Below are 18274 nucleotides of genomic sequence, written 5' to 3' on the forward strand. Positions count from 1 at the left end.
GAGAAATACATTAAAATCCCTTTTAAAATCACCCCAACAGCACTCAGGACAGGGAAGCAGGCAGGCTAACTAGCTATCTTCACCTCTTCTGCCTCTCCTTCCAATGCCCCTGACTCACTAGCAGCTCCACAGCCAACCACCTGCTATGGCCTCTCCTTCATCTCTGCCCCATCTACAGCACATCACATAGATCTTCTCCTCCAATCTTCCTCTTACTCATCCCTTTGTCTCAGCTCCCAAATGGAGCAGGCATTAGCTGGGAAAACACCAGCCAAGGCTGTTAGTGAAGCAAATAGGCCAAATAAGCAGCTAGGCTAAGTGCAGATCTTCATCTTTCCCTCCATTCCTCAAATGTAATACTCCATTCTTATCCCCAACTCTGTAGCAGATGACCTCTCTTCACTGTGGCCTCTCCTCACTCTCTGCTCCGATTCATTCACAGGAGACTAAACATTGTTCCTAGCAGAACATTCCACTTCCCTCCCTCTTGTGGACAGCCTCACAAATGGACTCTTGCCAAGAGACATGATCCACACAAAAAAATAAACAGAAAAAATCTGGGGCTAACTGATGTCATAAACTAAATGGACCGAAAAGATAGTTACAAACACAAATATATATCTTCTTCTCAGCAGCCCCTGGAACTTTCTCAAAAAATTGACTACATACTTGCACACAAATGAAGTCTCAACAGATGTAAGCAACCTGAAATAACACCCTATATCCTATCTGACCATCATGGATTAAATCAGATTAAAGCTGGATATCAACAATAACAGGAAACAACAGAAAGTTTACAAACTCATGGAAACTGAATAAATCACTACTGAATGAAAAATGGGTCAAGGCAGATGGAAATTATGAAAGAAATAAGACTTTTCTAGATTTCAATGGAAATGAATACACAACATACCCAAACTTGTGTGAAACAGTGAAGACAGCAGACCTTAAGGTTCTATAACAAAAAGAAATCACATGCAAAGGAGTAGATGGAAATAAATAATCAAACTCCAGGCTGAAATCAATAGAATACAAACAAAAAAACAACAACGAGAAAAAAATCATACAATCAATGAAACAAAGAATTGGTTCTTTGAGAAAATCATTAAGATTGACAAACCTTTAGCCAAAGTAACTGAAAAGTGCAGAAAGAAGCTCCACATTAACAAAATTAAAGACGAAAAAGGGGGGCCTAACAACAAACACCAAGGGAAGTCCGAGAAGCATAATGACATACATTAAAAAGCTATACTCCACAAAAATTGGAAAACCTAAAATGGATAAGATTTTCCAATAAATACCACAGTTAAATCAAGATCTGATAACCAATTTGAACAGACTTATATACTCATATATATTGGTTTTCTATAGGTGAAATAGAAGCATTAATTAAAAAGTCTACCAAAAAAAAAAGTACCCAGGGCTAGATAGTTTTAGTGTAAAATGATACGAGACTTTTAAAGAAGAGTTAATGCCAAAACTCTAAAAATTACACAAAACAGAAACAAAATATTGCCCAATTCATTTTGTGAGGCCAGTTACCCTGATAGCTAAACGAAAGACCCAATAAAGAAAGAGAATTATGAACCAATTTCCCATATGAATACAGATGCAAAATATTCCAATAAAATATTTGAAAACATATCAAAAAGATTATCAAATATGATCAAATAGTCTTCATCCCAGAGTTTCAGGAATGGTTCAATATATGAAAATCAATAAATGTAATCCATCATATAAACAAACTGTAAGACAAGAGCCACCTGATCATCTCATTAGATGCCTGCTGGAAAGGCTTTTGACAACATCCAAGATCTCATCATGATAAAAGTCCTGGAGAGCTTAGGGACACAAGGATATTATCTCAAAATTATAAAGGCAGTTTACAGCAACCCAATACCAAACATTAACTTAAATGGGGAGAAACTCAAAGCAATTCCACTAAAATCAGGAACAAGACAAGGTTCTCTATTCTTGCCACCCTATTCAATATAGTACTTTTAAGTCTTAACTAAAGCAATAGAACAACTAGAGGAGAACAGAGAATACATTTTGTAAAAGAAGAAGTCAAAATATCTTTATCTGCAGACATTGTGATAGTATACACAAGTGACTCTAAAAACTCCACCAAGGAACTCCTACAGCAAAGTAGCTTGATACAAAATTACATCAATACAAGTCAGTAGCCTTTCTATATACAAAAGACAAATGAACTGAGAAAGAAATTAGGGAAACAACACCCTTCATGAAATAGCACTTAAAAAAAATATCTTGGGTTAATGCTGATCAAGCAAGTGTAATTATCTGTTGGATAAAAACGTTAATACACTGAAGAAAAACTGGAGAAGATACCAGAAGATGGAAAGATCACTCATGCTTATGGATAGGTACGATTAACATAATACAAATGGTCATCCTACCAAATGCAATCTACAGATTCAATGAAATCCTCATTAAAATTCCAACACAATACTTCACAGATCTTGAAGGGACAGTTTCCAGCTTCATAAGAAAATACATACACACACACACACACGCACACATTACAAGAAAAAAACAAAACAAAACAGGATAGCTAAAACAATCCTGAACAATGAAACAACTGCTGGAGGTATTGACATACCCAAACTCAAACTGTACCACAGAGCTGTAGTTATAAAAGTAGCACGATGTTGGTACAAAAACAGACATATTGATCAATGGAACTGAATTGAAGAACAGGACATGCATATATCCACACACCTATGGACACCGGATTTTTTTTTTTATTTAAAAGGGCCAAAAACACACACTGGAAAAAAGACAACTATCTTTAACAAGTGGTGCTGGTCAAACTAGACAGCTTCATGTAGAAGAATGAAAATAGATCCATACATAACATTCTGACCAAAACTGAACTCCAAGTGGATCAAAGACACAAAAATAAAATCAGATATAGACACTAAATCTGATAGAAAAATAGGGAAATAGTCTGGAACTCATTGGCACAGGAAAGGACTTTCTGAACTGAACACCTTTAGCACAGGCAGTAAGATCAATAATACTAAGTAGGACCTCATGAAACTAAGAAGCTTCTGCACAGCAAAGGACACCATCATTAGGATAGAACAGCAGCCTACAGAATGGGAAAGTATTTTCCCAACTTCATATCCAATATAAGACTAATCTGTAAATTATAAATAACTCAAGAAACAACATCAGAAGGCCAAATAAACCAATCATAAATGGGCTACAGATCTAAACAGAGAATTCTCAAAATATAAAACACAAATGGCTGAGAAACACTTAAAAATGTTCAATATCCTTAGCCAACAAGAAAATGCAAATCAAAACTAGTTTGAGATTTCATCTTACACTTTTCAGGATGACTGAGATCAATAAAACAAATGACAGCTCATGTTGGCGATAAGAGCTTAGGGGAGCGGGAAGTTCGAGCTGGAATGGGAACAGAGTGGGGGAGCAAGGAAAGAGATACCATGATAAATGAAAACACCATGGGAATAGGAGAAGCAGAGTGCTAGGGAGGTTCCACGGAATCCACAAGGATGACTTCACCATAGACTATTGGCAATAATCGAGAGGGTGCCTGAACTGGCCTACTCTGGTGATCTGATGGCTGAATACCCTAATTGTCATAATAGAACCCACATCCAATGACTGATGGAAGCAGATACAGAGATCCATGGCTGGGTCCCAGGCAGAGTTCCAGGAGTCCAATCGATGAGAGAGGAGGGATTTTATGAGCAAGAGATATTGAGACCATGACTGAAATAAGTACAGAGACAACTAGCCACACTAGTGGAAATGCATGAACTGAGGACCAATAGCTGGGGAGCCCCCATGGTATTCTACTAGGCCCTCTGGATAAGTAAGACAGTTGTTTGGCTTGAACTGTATAGGGGGCCCTCCCAGGCAGTGGGATCAGGACCTGTCTCTAGTGCATGAACTGGCGTTTTGGAGGCTAGTGCCCATGGTGAGATACTTTGCACAGTCTTGGTGCAGGGAGGAGGGGCTTGGACCTGCCTCAACTGAATGTACCAGGCTCTGCTGACTCCCCATGGGAGACCTTGCCTTGGAGGAGGTGTGAATGGGGGGTGGGTTGGGGGGGGAATATTGGGGGGGTAGAGAAGGGAGGACAGAGGAATCTGTGGTTGGTATGTAAAATGAATAGAAAATCTCTTAAAATAAAATAAAATGGCATTCTGCCTGCAAAATATGGTATTTCTATGATGACACAAAGCTTGTAGGACTAACCAATCAATAACTTATTTGATTTACAGCCCACTCCATGAGATAAAACTCATACCTAACCCTGCTTGAGTGACCAAGAACCTAAGACTAGACAGCTCAGATATCCAGGAGAAAAACCAAATACTACTGTTTTACAAAATGAATGTGGCAATAAAATGATTCCTAATGACATTCTGCTCCACTCATAGATCAGTGTCTTGCTCAGCCAACATCAGAGAAGCTTCTTCCTGCAGCAGATAGAAACAAATACAGAGACTCATAGCCAGACACTATGCAGAGAGTGAGAGACTGTGAATCATTGGGCCCTAAATGGAATGTTTCCATCATATCCCTCCCCTCAGAGCTCAGGGAACGCTTGGGGGTGGGGGAGTTGGGAGAGAGGAGGTGAGAAGAATGTAAAAGCCAGAGGGAATGAAGGACACCAAGGAAACAAGAAACACAGCAGGACTGATGCACATAAGACTCACAGAGACTTCACACCAGATAGGGCCCAAGAGCTGAAAGGAGAAGTAGACACATTATCCCATACCTAACCCAGAAACTATCTCTAACTGATAACTTGCAAATGAAAAATTAAGTTTTCTCCAAGGAAGTCTCACGGGTAAACTCTTCTTCAGGGTAGTCCACAAGCCCAGCAGTAGATGCCCAACAGAAAACAAACTCAATGGCATCGTTGGTGGGTCCTTGTCTCATAATGTCACGTCAGGGCTTTTTAAATTTAATTTAATTTTTTAAAACTTATTAGAAATTCATTTTATTTTTGCCTTACTGGCTTTGCATATATATTATGGCATCTGGTTTTCTGGGTTTTTTGTTTGTTTCTTTGTTTTTTAAGACAGGGTTTCTCTGTGTAGCTTTGGAGCCTTTCCTAGAGCTCACTCTGTAGCCCAAGCTGGCCTCGAACTCACAGAGATCTGCCTGCCTTTGCCTCCTGCGTGCTGGGATTAGAGGCATGTACCACCACCTCCTGGTTCCCGCTTTTGTGTTTTTATGTGATTCTTGAGTGTGCAAATGAGTGGGTCTAGCATCTGTATCTGCTTCTTACAACTTTTCTTTTGCTCCTCTCCCTCCCTCCTCCCTCCCTCCCTCCCCATTCTGATGTTTGTTTTTGTTCAATCTTATTATAATTTATTTCATTATCACCCCTTAAATGCCTGTTGTTTTCTAAGGAGAAACAGAAAAGGGAGTGGATCTGTTAATGAGAGAACGTGAGGAGAAACTTGAAAGAATAGAAGAATGGGAAATCATAATCAGAATATAGTGTATGAATTTTGTTTCCTTTTTTAATTGAAAATAGATTCTTCTCCCATACACCCTGATCAGTTTCCCCTCCCTCTACTGCTCCCATTTTCCATGTCCCCTCTCCCCCTGACCCACTCCCCCCCCATTTCATCTTCAGAAAAGAACAGGCCTCCAAGAGAGGACAGCTAGCCAGGACAAAACAAGATACAACAAGACAAGGCAACCCAAAAGGAGGAAAAGAGTCTCAAGAGCAGGCAAAGGAGTCAGAGATATCCCCACTCCCACAACACCACCAAGCTAACAACTATATGCAACATATACACAAAGGACCTGGTGCAGACCCATACAGGCCCCTTGCTTGCTGCTTCCATCTCTGTGAGCCCTGCTTTGTGGATTTGGTGGGCCATGTTCTCCTGGTGTCCTCTATCCCCTCTGACTCCTATAATCATTCTTTCCCCTCTTCTGTGGGATTCCCCATCTCCGAGGGGAGGGACCCAAACGGAGACCTCCAAATTAAGACTCTCTGCATATGTCTGGCTGTGGATCTCTGCACCTGCTCCCATCTGCAGCTAGAGGAAGTTTCTCTGATGATGACTAGAGAAGGCAACAATCTATAGGTATAACAGAATATCATTAGACATCAATTAATTGATTTTGTGGTTTCTGGGCTATTCATTCTTCAGTTCCTGGGTATCCAGGCAGTGTGAGACATGGCTCCCTCTCGTGGTGTGGGCCTCAAGATAAACCAAACTTTGGTTTCGCTATTCTCACAAATTCCATGCCACCATTGCCCCAGCACATCTTGCATGGAGGGTGGGAGGGAGGAGAAAGAAATTAAAACACCCTAACAAATCTCAAATGTATCATCAAAACCAACAGACTTAAATTTACAGTCATGCTTTTCTCAAATTGACCCTAAAGATATTCCTTTATCTCAGTAATATTACTTCTGCCCATATAGTTTGAACAATTTAAGAAACTATTCTTGACATTTCAATTCCTTTACCTTGTCAATTACACTATTAGATTCTTTTAATTCTGAATCTTTACAAAAGCACAAATCTGCTCAATCCCCTATATCTGTTGCTATGACAGACCAAATTTTCTTCATTTACTCTCCTCAACCACCCCACAATATTTCTCTTCAACTGCTGGTAGCAAAGAGATCTCTTGACAGCAGAAGTAAAATTGTACCATAACATAGAATATTTTCAGTTATTACGTTTGATGGTTCACAAGTTCTCATGTAAATAATGTGGCACAGAGGTGAATATTTATCAGAGTCAGGATTGGCTATAGCTGCAACTACAATACAGTTATTCAAGTTCTAAGCAGAAGACTCTAAATTTCTAAGGTAGAAATTTAACAACAACCAGGTGTGACTAGGCCATCCAGAGCTAGAGAGGAGCTGATATCAGGTAAGACAGGAAATTTCAGCAGGAGCCAGTAATGCAAAAATTACAGACCTCAAACGGTATTTATATTTACTTGTTAACAAAAGGCTTTATTATAATCATTTAATCTACAAACATTTCTCATAATGCTGTTCTGTTAAAAGTGGGGTGATATTTATTTAACCAGGACTCATTGAATATTTATTCATGGCTACTACACTAATGTATTTCACATATCTGTTTTCTTTTTATTATATTTTATTTTATTTTACAATATAATTTAATTCTACATATCAACCACAGATTCCCTTGTTCTCTCCCTCCCGCCACCCTCACCTTCCCCCCAGCCCACCCCCCATTCCCATCTCCTCCAGGGCAAAGACTCCCCTGAGGATTGAGTTCAACCTGGTAGACTCAGTCCAGGCAGGTCCAGTCCCCTCCTCCCAAGCCGAGCCAAGTGTCCCTGAATAAGCCCCAGGTTTCAAACAGCCAACTCATGCAATGAGCACAGGACCCGGTCCCACTGCCTGGATGCCTCCCAAACAGATCAAGCCAATCAACTGTCTCACCTATTCAGAGGGCCTGATCCAGTTGGGGGCCCCTCAGCCATTGGTTCATAGTTTGTGTGTTTCCATTCGTTTGGCTATTTGTCCCTGTGCTTTATCCAACCTTGGTCTCAACAATTATCGCTCATATAAACCCTCCTCTTTTTCGCCAATTGGACTCCCGGAGCTCCACCCAGGGCCTGGCCACGCCACACAACTGTTTTCTAATGTTCTACTGAGAGGTATGGAAAAGAAAGCCAGTAGGGCATGGTGGCCATGACCTCTGGTGAGAAACTTTAAAGAATATTTAATAGGAACTAACAATTTCAAAACTATAATTAAAATAAAAAATAACAAAGACTAGTTTAATGGTCAATTAACTGCAGCTAAAGAAAAAATAAGTGAATAAGAAAGTAAGTTTAAGGAAAATAGAATTCAGCAAAGAAACAAAAAATATTTAAAAGGCCATCTATATGTACAAATGCCTAGATGGAAACTCAGACACATTATTGACTTTGCATGAAGCCAAATTACAGTAAAATCATTACTTCCAAATTGGTTTCTTGAGGACTTCTCCCTTTCTTTTCTCTTCTCTTCTTTCTTTCTTTCTTTTTTTTTGGGGGGGGTGCTGATATAAATCTCATGGCCTTTTAACTGTTCAGTCACTTGACCTCTCTGCAAATGAAACAAACAAACAAAAAAACCTTGGAAGGTGGATGAGTTATTTATTCAGTAAGCCAAATGCTCTCTCTAGCAGTGCCTCAGCTCTTCCTTAATCAGAGCATTTTTAAGTAAGTAGAAAACCCTTTTAGAAAATTCTTATGCCTGTAAAACCAGGCCTCCCCTCCTTGAAAAATAATCCCTGTTCTCTCTGCACAACCCGCTTGTCAGCAAAACCAATAGCAGGGGTCCACATAAATGTAGCATCTCAAGTGCAATATAGTCTCCTGCTGTTTTCTTGCAGCCAAGGTATCCATTAAAGAGCTGGCACAGCTTCCCAGGGCACATTAGAAATGGCCGTTACTAAATACACAGCCTCTTCTTCCTTCCTCATACAGATATTGCTTTAATTGATCAATCACCCCTACTGTGTTCTGCTGGTGCCAGGGAAACTGGAAGGGATGAACTACTGCTGTACAAGTTATTGTAGTCTCTCTTGATGAGGAAATACAACATAGACTTTGAGGCTGAAAACGTATTTTCCAGGTTATTACTTCCTTTCACTATTTTATGCCTAAAGTGGGAAAGTTTGGACTCAATACCCCAAGCTGTCTGAAACTCAAAGGTTCACTGCTTTGCTCTAGGGAAATATAGATCTCAGCTGGCCAACATGATGAATTGCTTTTTGTTATGCCCTTCTCAGACCTTTGAAAGTATTGTAGATTAAAATCAAGAGAGCCCAGGAGAAATCAGAAATTCTAACAACAGGTCAGAAGTTGTTGCGTTGAGTGAATTATAAAAGATATGGAAGTTCCACTACCAATTTAGTTGCCTCATTAATTTCTATCACAATCCCCCTCTATGTATCTTATTGCCTTTTTAATTTTGATCATGTGGTAAGACTGCAAATAAACATACGGATGATATGATCCTGAGTGCAAAACCTAGAAAACTGTATTCAAAGTTGTATAACTTAAATAACTACTTGATCTTGGACATAGTAGAACTTTTTCTTGCCTTATTTTCTTCATATGCATACAATAACATATCATCTATTTTAATTTGAAAACAAATGGCTCATGAAACACTTAATGAACAGGTATAGGCAACAATGGGATGTAATGCCCAGTAGAGAGAAGAGGGGTTCTTAACTATCTTATATCATAAAACACACTCTAATTGATAAAACTTATCATATTTTTTTCTTTTTAATAAGCAATTTAAGGAGAATAAAGACTTTTTCTCATATTGGTATTCTCAAGTTCTCAATGAATGTTTGAGAGAACAAATGATGGTTATGTCAAACATAGTCAAGGTCAACTGGACTGTAATTTGATGAAGATTATATAGGATTATATAAAGACTATGCCAGGGAGTCTGAATTGAACTGGATGAAATGAATGAAGGCTCTAATGGATAGTTCAAAATGCAAAGTAACACAGCAAGCCCTAATTCAACTCTGGTGTACTTAACACAAAACCAAAGTCATAAATATAGAAAAGAGATCTTTACAGAAGAAAGAAGGCCAGCAAGGCTTGGAAGAAATAACAAAAGTCAGAGACTAGTAAGCGGAATGCATTATGTACGGGTATGAAGTTTTCATAGAACAAAATTAATAAACAACAAAAATATATAAGTTAATATCTCTGATGAACATCGTTAGAAATACCATCATCAAAATACTAGCAACGAAATTCATCAGCATGTTATAAGGTTTATATGCCATGATTAAGAGAGTTTACCACCTAAATGCAAATATGACTTAACATATGCAAATCAATAATATATAATGCATCACATTAAAAGTGAAGGTTTAGAATTGTATGATAATCTGAACTCGCAGAGGCCTACCTCTGCCTCCCAAGTTCTGGGATTAAAGGCATGTGCCACCACCACCAGGTGATCATCTTAATAAATGCAGAAAAACAAATAGACAAAATTCAATGTCCTATTGCAATAACACTTTTGGATTAAATTAGGCATGACAGGATTGTTGCTGTTCAACAATATAAAGTTCTCATGAGAGTAAATTCATGGGTAACCATGAGTTATAAGCCTTCCCCTAAGAACAGGAAGAAGAAAAGTGGACCAACAATTCCAATCACACACTAAAATTAGTACTGAAAGCTAAGGCCAGACAATTAGGCATGATAAAGGAATTAAACACATACAGATCAAAAAGAGAGAAATCTTTTGGCTTGAAGATGACACAATTTATTATACAGAAAGCCCTGTAGACTCTACACAAAAACTTATGGAAAAAATAAATTCATCAAAATTGCAAGATAAAAAATTAATACATAAAGAAAAATCAGTGTTTCTACCTAATGTAAGAATGAACTCTGAAGAAAAACTATTTAAATATACCATTATTTTTAATAGTATCAAAAAAACTCACTTAGAAATACACTTAAGCAAGTAGGTGAAAGATCTGTATAATATCAATAAAGCATCAATGAAAGGTAGTTATGAGTACAAACATGTATGGAAAATATGGAAACATCTTGTGTTTATGAAGATACATGCTGTACACTTAAAAGTAACAAGTAGACCCAGTACTAAGATTCAAATGGTGGGTTTTATAGCAACAAAAAGTGATAATAGGATTTACATAAAACTAAAAGGGATCCAGGATTTTCACATCAATCTTGGATAAAAATGAAGCTGGAGTCACTAGTTTACCTGATACTAAGTATACCATAAAAACTTTGGGATTCAAACAGCATGGCATTGATATAAAACCACCTTACAGACTAGGAAAACACAAAACAGAATCCAGAAATAAATCTACCTATTTACAGTGAATTACCTTTAACAAGCAATGAGAAAAAAAAAAAGCTGTGCATGATGCTATGAACATTCAATCCCAGCTCTTAGCCCAAAGCAGGAAGATCTTCCCAAGTTCAAGACCACACTGGCCTACATAGATCCTGGAAAGCCAGGGTCACATAGAGAGACCTTGTCTTCAATACAATGCCCAAATCACAAAATATGGAAAGAATGGGATATTATCTACAATAAATTATGCTAGGAAAATTGATTATCTTACCGAGAATAATGAAATTTGATGTCTCCCTTAATTAATATACAAAGTCAACTTAAAATGGATTAAAGACTTTAATATGAAACTTGAAACTTTACAAGTTGTAGAAGAAAAAGTAGTATAAAATTCTTAACATTAATTTGGACAATGTTTGTGCATTATCTCAAATGCACAAACTAAAAGAAATACAGAAGTATACAAAAAGACAGATAAAAGAAACTGCATCAAAATAAGAAACCACTTTATAACAAAAAGAAAATTAATTATATGGACAAGCTAATGATAGGAGAAAATATCTCCAAACTACATATGATATATGTGTATATAAGGATCTGGTACAATGTAAGCAATAATAATTAATGATGACAATAAATAATAACTACCCAATTAAAGATCAGAAAAGACCTGAAAAATCATGTGTTTTTTTTTCCTAAAGAAGTCAAATAAATAGCCACATCAAATCAGTTTTTCTTCACTGCGACAAAGCACTTGAGAAAGTCAACTTTACAAAGGAAGAAAGGCTTATTGGTGTTCGGTGTTAAGTCACCTGTTTCAGCGGTTTAGGCCATGACCAACTGGCTCTATTCTTTTGGGGCATACAGTGAGATGAAACATAATAAAGGGAGTCTATGGTGTAGCAAAGTCACTCACTGATGGCCTATGGAAGAATACAAAATAAGACTCCCCTTTAAGTCCTCCCCTAATAACCTGCCCTCTTTGTTAGAACTCATCTCCTTAAAAATGTTCTAGTATCTTCCAACAGCAGGACAAGCTGACAGCCAAGCATACATGGCACATCCTTTGTATATTCTTCAGATCTACACTATAAATGTCCAAGAAATATATTTTGAAAATGCTCAAAAAGCAATAATCATCAGGGGAAATTCAACTCAAAATCACAGCGAGATATTACCACATTCCCATTAGGATGACTATTATCAAAAGGACAAGAGAAAAGGACACATTTGCATACTGTTGGTACAAACGTAAATTGGTGTAGAAAACATTATGAGAGATTCTGAAATCATTAAGAACAGAACTACCATATGAAACAGCAATTGTACCTCAGCATGAGTATAAAGAAAGTGAAATAAATAACTTGGAGACATGTCTAAATACTGTCCAAGTGCAGCATTTTTCACAATGAGTATAACTAACTTATCTGTTTTCAAATTAATACACAAGCATAAAGAATAAAAAGTATGCACACATACTACTACTACCACACTACCACCACCACCACCATCACCACAATGAAGTATGTTTCTGCCATAAAACATCAGAAATTTGTAACACAAAACTGAAGGGTACTGTAAGGTCAAAAAGCTAAACACAGGACAAAGGAATTTTATAATCTTACTTAAATATGATATCTAAAATTATGAAAGCTATAGAAGCAGAGAATATAGCAGTATTTTCCCAGGGCCTTAATGTGTGGAAAGGGAACAACGATGATTTAAGAATACAGTTTTACAACTCGGAGATACCACCTTACGCCTGTCAGAATGGCTAAGATCAAAAACACTGAAGACACCTTATGCTGGAGAGGATGTGGAGCTAGGGGAACTCTCCTCCACTGCTGGTGGGAATGCAAGCTTGTACAACCACTTTGGAAATCAATATGGAGCTTTCTTAGAAAATTGGGAATCCATCTCCCCCAAGATCCAGCTACACCACTCTTGGGCATATACCCAAGGAATGCTCAACCACACCACAAGAGCACTTGTTCAGCTATGTTCATATCAGCATTGTTTGTAATAGCCAGAACATGGAAACAACCTAGATGCCCTTCAACTTTCAACTAAAGAATGGATAAACAAAATGTGGTACATATACACAATGGAATACTACTCAGCAGAGAAAAACAATGACATCATGAGGTTTGCAGACAAATGAATGGATCTAGAAAAAATCATCCTGAGTGAGGTAACCCAGACTCAGAAAGACAAACATGGTATGTACTCACTCATAGGAAAAAGGATGACTGGACTGCTACTCACATCACCAGGGAGGCTTCCTGGAAAACAGGACCCCAAGAAAGACATGGGGATCGCCCAATGACGGAGAAATGGAAGAGATCTACATGAACAGCCTGGACAAGAGTGGGGGTAATGAAGGGCAAGGGTCGAGGGAAAGAGAGCTTGGGGGAGCGGGAGATCCCAGCTGGATCAACAACAGAGAGGGAGAACAAGGAATAGGAGACCATGGTAAATGAAGACCACATGAGAATAGGAAGAAGCAAAGTGCTAGAGAGGCCCACAGAAATCCACAAAGATACCCCCACAACAGACTATTGGCAATGGTCGAGATACAGCCCGAACTGACCTACTCTGGTGATGGGATGGCCAAACACCCTAATTGTCGTGCTAGAAACCCCATCCAACTACTGAGGGATCTGGATGCAGAGATCCATGGCTAGGCCCCGGGTGGATCTCTGGGAGTCTAATTAGCGAAAATGAGGAGGGTTTATATGAATGAGAATTGTTGAGATCAAGGTTGGATAAAGCACAGGGACAAATAGCCAAACAAATGGAAACACACGAACTATGAACCAATGGCTGTGGGGTCACCAACTGGATCAGGCCCTCTGAATGGGTGAGACAGTTGATTGGCTTGATCTGTTTGGGAGGCATCCAGGCAGTGGGACCGGGTCCTGTGCTCATTGCATGAGTTGGCTGTTTGAAACCTGGGGCCTAGGCAGGGTCGCTTGGCTCGGCCTGGGAGGAGGGGCCTGGACCTACCTGGACTGAGTCTACCAGGTTGATCTCAGTTCTTAGGGGAGGCTTTGCCCTGGAAGAGGTGGGAATGGGAGGTGGGCTGGGGAGAAGGTAAGGGGGGCCGGAGGGGGGAAAACAAGGAAATCCATGGCTGAAATGTAGAACTGAATTGTATTGCAAAATAAAAATTAAAAAAAAAAAAAAAGAATACAGTTTTAGTCATAAAGGCTAAGTTCCAGAGTGCAAATGTATAGCATAAGAACTGAGTAATAGGCCTGTACTATATACAAAAATTTTCTAATTATAGACCTTAAATTTTGTCATCACATGCAAATGAGAATGGTAAAGACTCTCATGAATATGCTAATTATCTAGACAATGGCAATTATTTTATAATGTCTCTATGCATATACATCAAAACATGATACAGACTTTATGTATAAGTAATTTATATTTGTTAATTATATTTCAATACAGGTGAGAAGGATAAAAAACTGGCTGGGGCACTGAACAGAACAATGAACTGCTCTTGGATTCTTCAGGGTTGTTTAAGCTTAAGGTGACCAAACACTCATCTCCAAACCCAGTGGTAAGCCACAAAACAGTCTATTGCTAGTTCCTCCTTTAGTTAGTATTGAGAGCACCCATGTCTTGTAAGAAGACATCTGCAAATCAAATTACATATTGAATACAGTGAGATTTTTTTGTTGTTGTTGCTGCTGCTGTGTTTTAAATTTAGAACATAGAATGCAGTCTTAAATGTCAGGAAATAATTAAGTTTACCTAATTACTTCAGTCACAGACATTTTAGGTACTACAGGATGATGCTTTAACATAAACAGCAAGTGTAGATTTTTTCTAGTCACAATCTTTAATATTATTTCAAATAGAAAAGTATGAATATCACCTTTAGTAATTATAAAAATCATATATTTGAAGTAGTCACACACTGCAAACAGAATAATCTCTGTGCAGTTCAAGCTTCTAGTGCAGATGCAGAGCATCGTTTTGCCTCAGGAAGATTCTAAGTCTTTCTCAGTGGAAAAGAGAATGCCTACTTTTTATTACTTTACATCTCCCTGAAGTATACTGTGCACTACTTCTATTAGCATAATCTTTTACAAATTGGTGATAAATACGCTGTTTAGATGCTTGCATCTAAGTGGGTCATCCTGCAATGAACAAACCCCAGCATGATGTATAGATGTATGATGTGAAACTTCTGAATAACCTCTTTTCTCCACTTCTTAAGTAAAATATGTAACAACAGCAGGCTATGCTCCGATTCTTTCATTATTTATTGTTTCTCAAAGGATACTAAATGAAGTTCAACAATGCCCAAGTTCAACAGATCTGATCACTTCTCCTTGTTTTAATGATTTATTTAAGTCTGCATTCTGTGCCTTGGGGGGGGGGGGAAGAGAGATTACAAGGATTAAAGGTATCCTATAAAGAAACAGACTTCCCTGGGAGCTAGTGACATTTCTGTGACCTGTGATCTTCAAAGAAGCCTCAAACTAGAAAACAAATACAAATACTAAGTCCCTGTCAAAAGGTGAGAAACCAATACTTAGGACAGTCTGAAAACAGAATTATTTAATTGATCATTCATCAAAACATAAAACTTAACTTGTACTAGGATCTCTCTGGTAACATGGAGATGCATGAGGAAACATGACCTACTTCTTGATCCCAAGGAACTTACAGTCCACTGCTAACAACAAACATTACAGACATGTTGAAACGTCTGTATCATTAGTTCTAGAAAGCATGAGGCAAAGAGGGTTAGGTAGCAAATAGTAAAAGGCTATTCTTACAGTACCGGCAAGGCAGGAAACTCCCTCCCCACAAAAATTTGCCATTAATAGAATTTTCATGTGATATTTCAAACAGCAAAGTATTCACCATAGGAAATTCATACTTTTTCAACTTACATTTCATCATAGAGCAATTATACTCGATTCTGATATTTATGAGTGATCAGTAAAAAAATCTTTTAAATATAAAACCATGGTCTTGGTTTGCATACATATACACATATGCAAATATATACATATATACACGTACATATATGAATGTACACACACAAACACACATATACTCATTAGGTATACGTATATACATACACGCACACTCGTGTACAAACACACATACACACACACACACAAATTATATTTGTAAAGAAAATTCTAGGACTGGGTAACCTCATTTAATATAATCCTTTCTAGAAACATTGATTTATCTGAAAATTTCATGATTTCATTTTTCTTTACAGCAATAGTATTGCATTGTGTATGTGTACCACATGTTCATTATCCATTCATCTACTGAAGGACATTTAGGTTGTTTCTATTTCCTGGCTATTATAAATACAACACCTATGAACATTACTGAAAAAAAAAATCTGTGTATTAGTATGGCAAATTCTTTGGGCATATACCAAAGAGTGATATAGCTGAATCATCTGCTAGAATTATTTTTAGTTTTTGAGTTTGTCCAATACTGGTTCCCAGAGGAGGAGGTGTATCAATTTACATTTCCACCAACAGTGAATGAGAGTGCTTCTTTCAGCACAACCTCACCAGCATTTGTTGTCAGTTGGTTTATTGATCTTAGACATTATTACCAGAGTAAGATGAAATCTCAAAATTATTTTAATTTGCATTTCCCTATTGGCTAAAGATGAGAAACACTTTTTGAGGTGTGTCTTTGCAATTTTTCATTCTTGTATTAAGAATTCTGTTCCCTAGCCTATTTTTTTAATTGCTTCAGTTGCCAAAATAACTCCTATAACAAAAGCAGTAAATGCTATAAACAAAAACAAAGGTGAATGGGCATGAAGATATTAAGAAGTCTGTATAGTTTGGAATACAGTGTTTAAGAAACACCTCTCTGGGATGTGGAGCAAGGGGAACACTCCTCTATTGTGGGTGGGAGCGCAAACTTTGTACAGCTACTTTGGAAATCAGTATGGAGGTTTTTCAGAAAACTGGGAATCAATCTACCTCAAAATCCAATGATACCACTTTTGGGCATATACCCAAGGAATTACTCAATCATACCACAAGGACACATATTCAACTATGTTTATAGCAGCATTATTTACAATAGCCAGAACCTGGAAACAGCCTAGATATCCCTCAACTGAAGAATGAATAAAGAAAATGTGGTACATATACACAATGGAATACTACTCAGCAGTAAAAAAAAAAAAATGACATCATGAAATTTGCAGGCAAATAGATGGAACTAGAAAACATCATCCTGAATGAGGTAACCCAGACTCAGAAACATAAACATGGTATGTACTCACTCATAAGTGGGTACTAGATGTAAAGCAAAGTATAACCAGACTACAACCCACAGCTCCAGAGAAGCTAGCTAACAAGGAGGACCCTATGAGGGACACATGGATTGCCCTGGAAAAGGGATATAGATGAGATCTCCACAAGTAAACAGGGGGTGAGGGAGGGCAATAGAGGGTAGGGGATGGGGGATGAGAACATAAAGGAACGGGATGGTCGAGCTAGAACAAGGATGGAGTGGGAGAGCAATAAAGAAATACCATGACAGAGGGAGACATCATGGGGATAGGGAGAAACCAGGTGCTAGGAAAGTTCCCAGGAATCCACAAGGATGACCCCAGCTTAGACTGCTAGCAATAGTGGAGAGGGTGCCTGAGGTGGCCTACACTGGTAATCAGATTGTGAATACTCTAACTGTTATCATAGAGCCTTTGTCCAGTGACTGATGGGAGCGGATGCGGCACCAGGCCAAGCTTGGGGAGTCCAGTCCAGGAGAGGGAAGAGAAATTCTACGAACAAGAGGCATCAAGATTATGATGGAGAAACCTACGGAGACAGATAGGCCAAGCTGGTGAGAACTTATTAACTTTAGACCAACAGCTTGCAGTCTCCATGGGACCGGACTAGGCCCTCTGCATAAGCAAGACAGTTGCGTAGCTTATTCTGCTTGAGGGCACCCCTGGTAGTGGGATTAGGATCCATCCCTGGTGCATGAGCTGGCTTTCTGAAGCCGATTATCTATGATGGAATGCCTTGCACAGCCTTGATGCAGGGGGAAGAGCTTGGGCCTGCCTCAACTAAATATGTCAGGCTTTGCTGACTCCCCATGGGAGGCCTTGTCTTTTCAGAGGAGGGAATGGGGGATGTGTTGAGGGAGGAAGGCTGAAGGGGCAAGAGGAGGGAGGAGAGGAGGATCTGTGATTGGTATGTAAAAATGAATAAAAAATTCTTAATGAAAAAAAAAGTTAAAACAAAAAAAAGAAAAAGAAAAACCTCTCTGAAAATATGGAATGTATAGGGCACGACAGAGTCGACCACTTGGCTGTCTGGAGAAAAGTGTTCAAGCAGAGTACAAAATGTTTAGAGCAGAGTAGGCTCTATGTATCTCCAAATCAGA

The 18274-nt window shown here is 38.4% G+C and overlaps 1 protein-coding gene across 3 annotated transcripts in view; it reads right to left on the reverse strand.

The window, feature by feature from the left end:
* The window catches only part of LOC131921239 (cytochrome c oxidase subunit 7B, mitochondrial), a 110392-nt gene that overhangs the window by 17564 nt on the left and 74554 nt on the right, over positions 1-18274 (reverse strand). The window contains exon 1 of one of the 3 annotated variants that reach the window (XM_059275959.1): positions 7981-8070. The exons of the other annotated variants lie outside the window; for them this stretch is intronic. The gene's annotated coding sequence lies outside the window, so the exon portion shown is untranslated. Of the gene's footprint in view, positions 1-7980; positions 8071-18274 lie in introns of those variants that run through there. 3 annotated transcript variants of the gene reach the window in all.

Source organism: Peromyscus eremicus, chromosome 10, assembly GCF_949786415.1.
Source record: "Peromyscus eremicus chromosome 10, PerEre_H2_v1, whole genome shotgun sequence".
Classification (NCBI taxonomy): Eukaryota; Metazoa; Chordata; class Mammalia; order Rodentia; family Cricetidae; genus Peromyscus; species Peromyscus eremicus.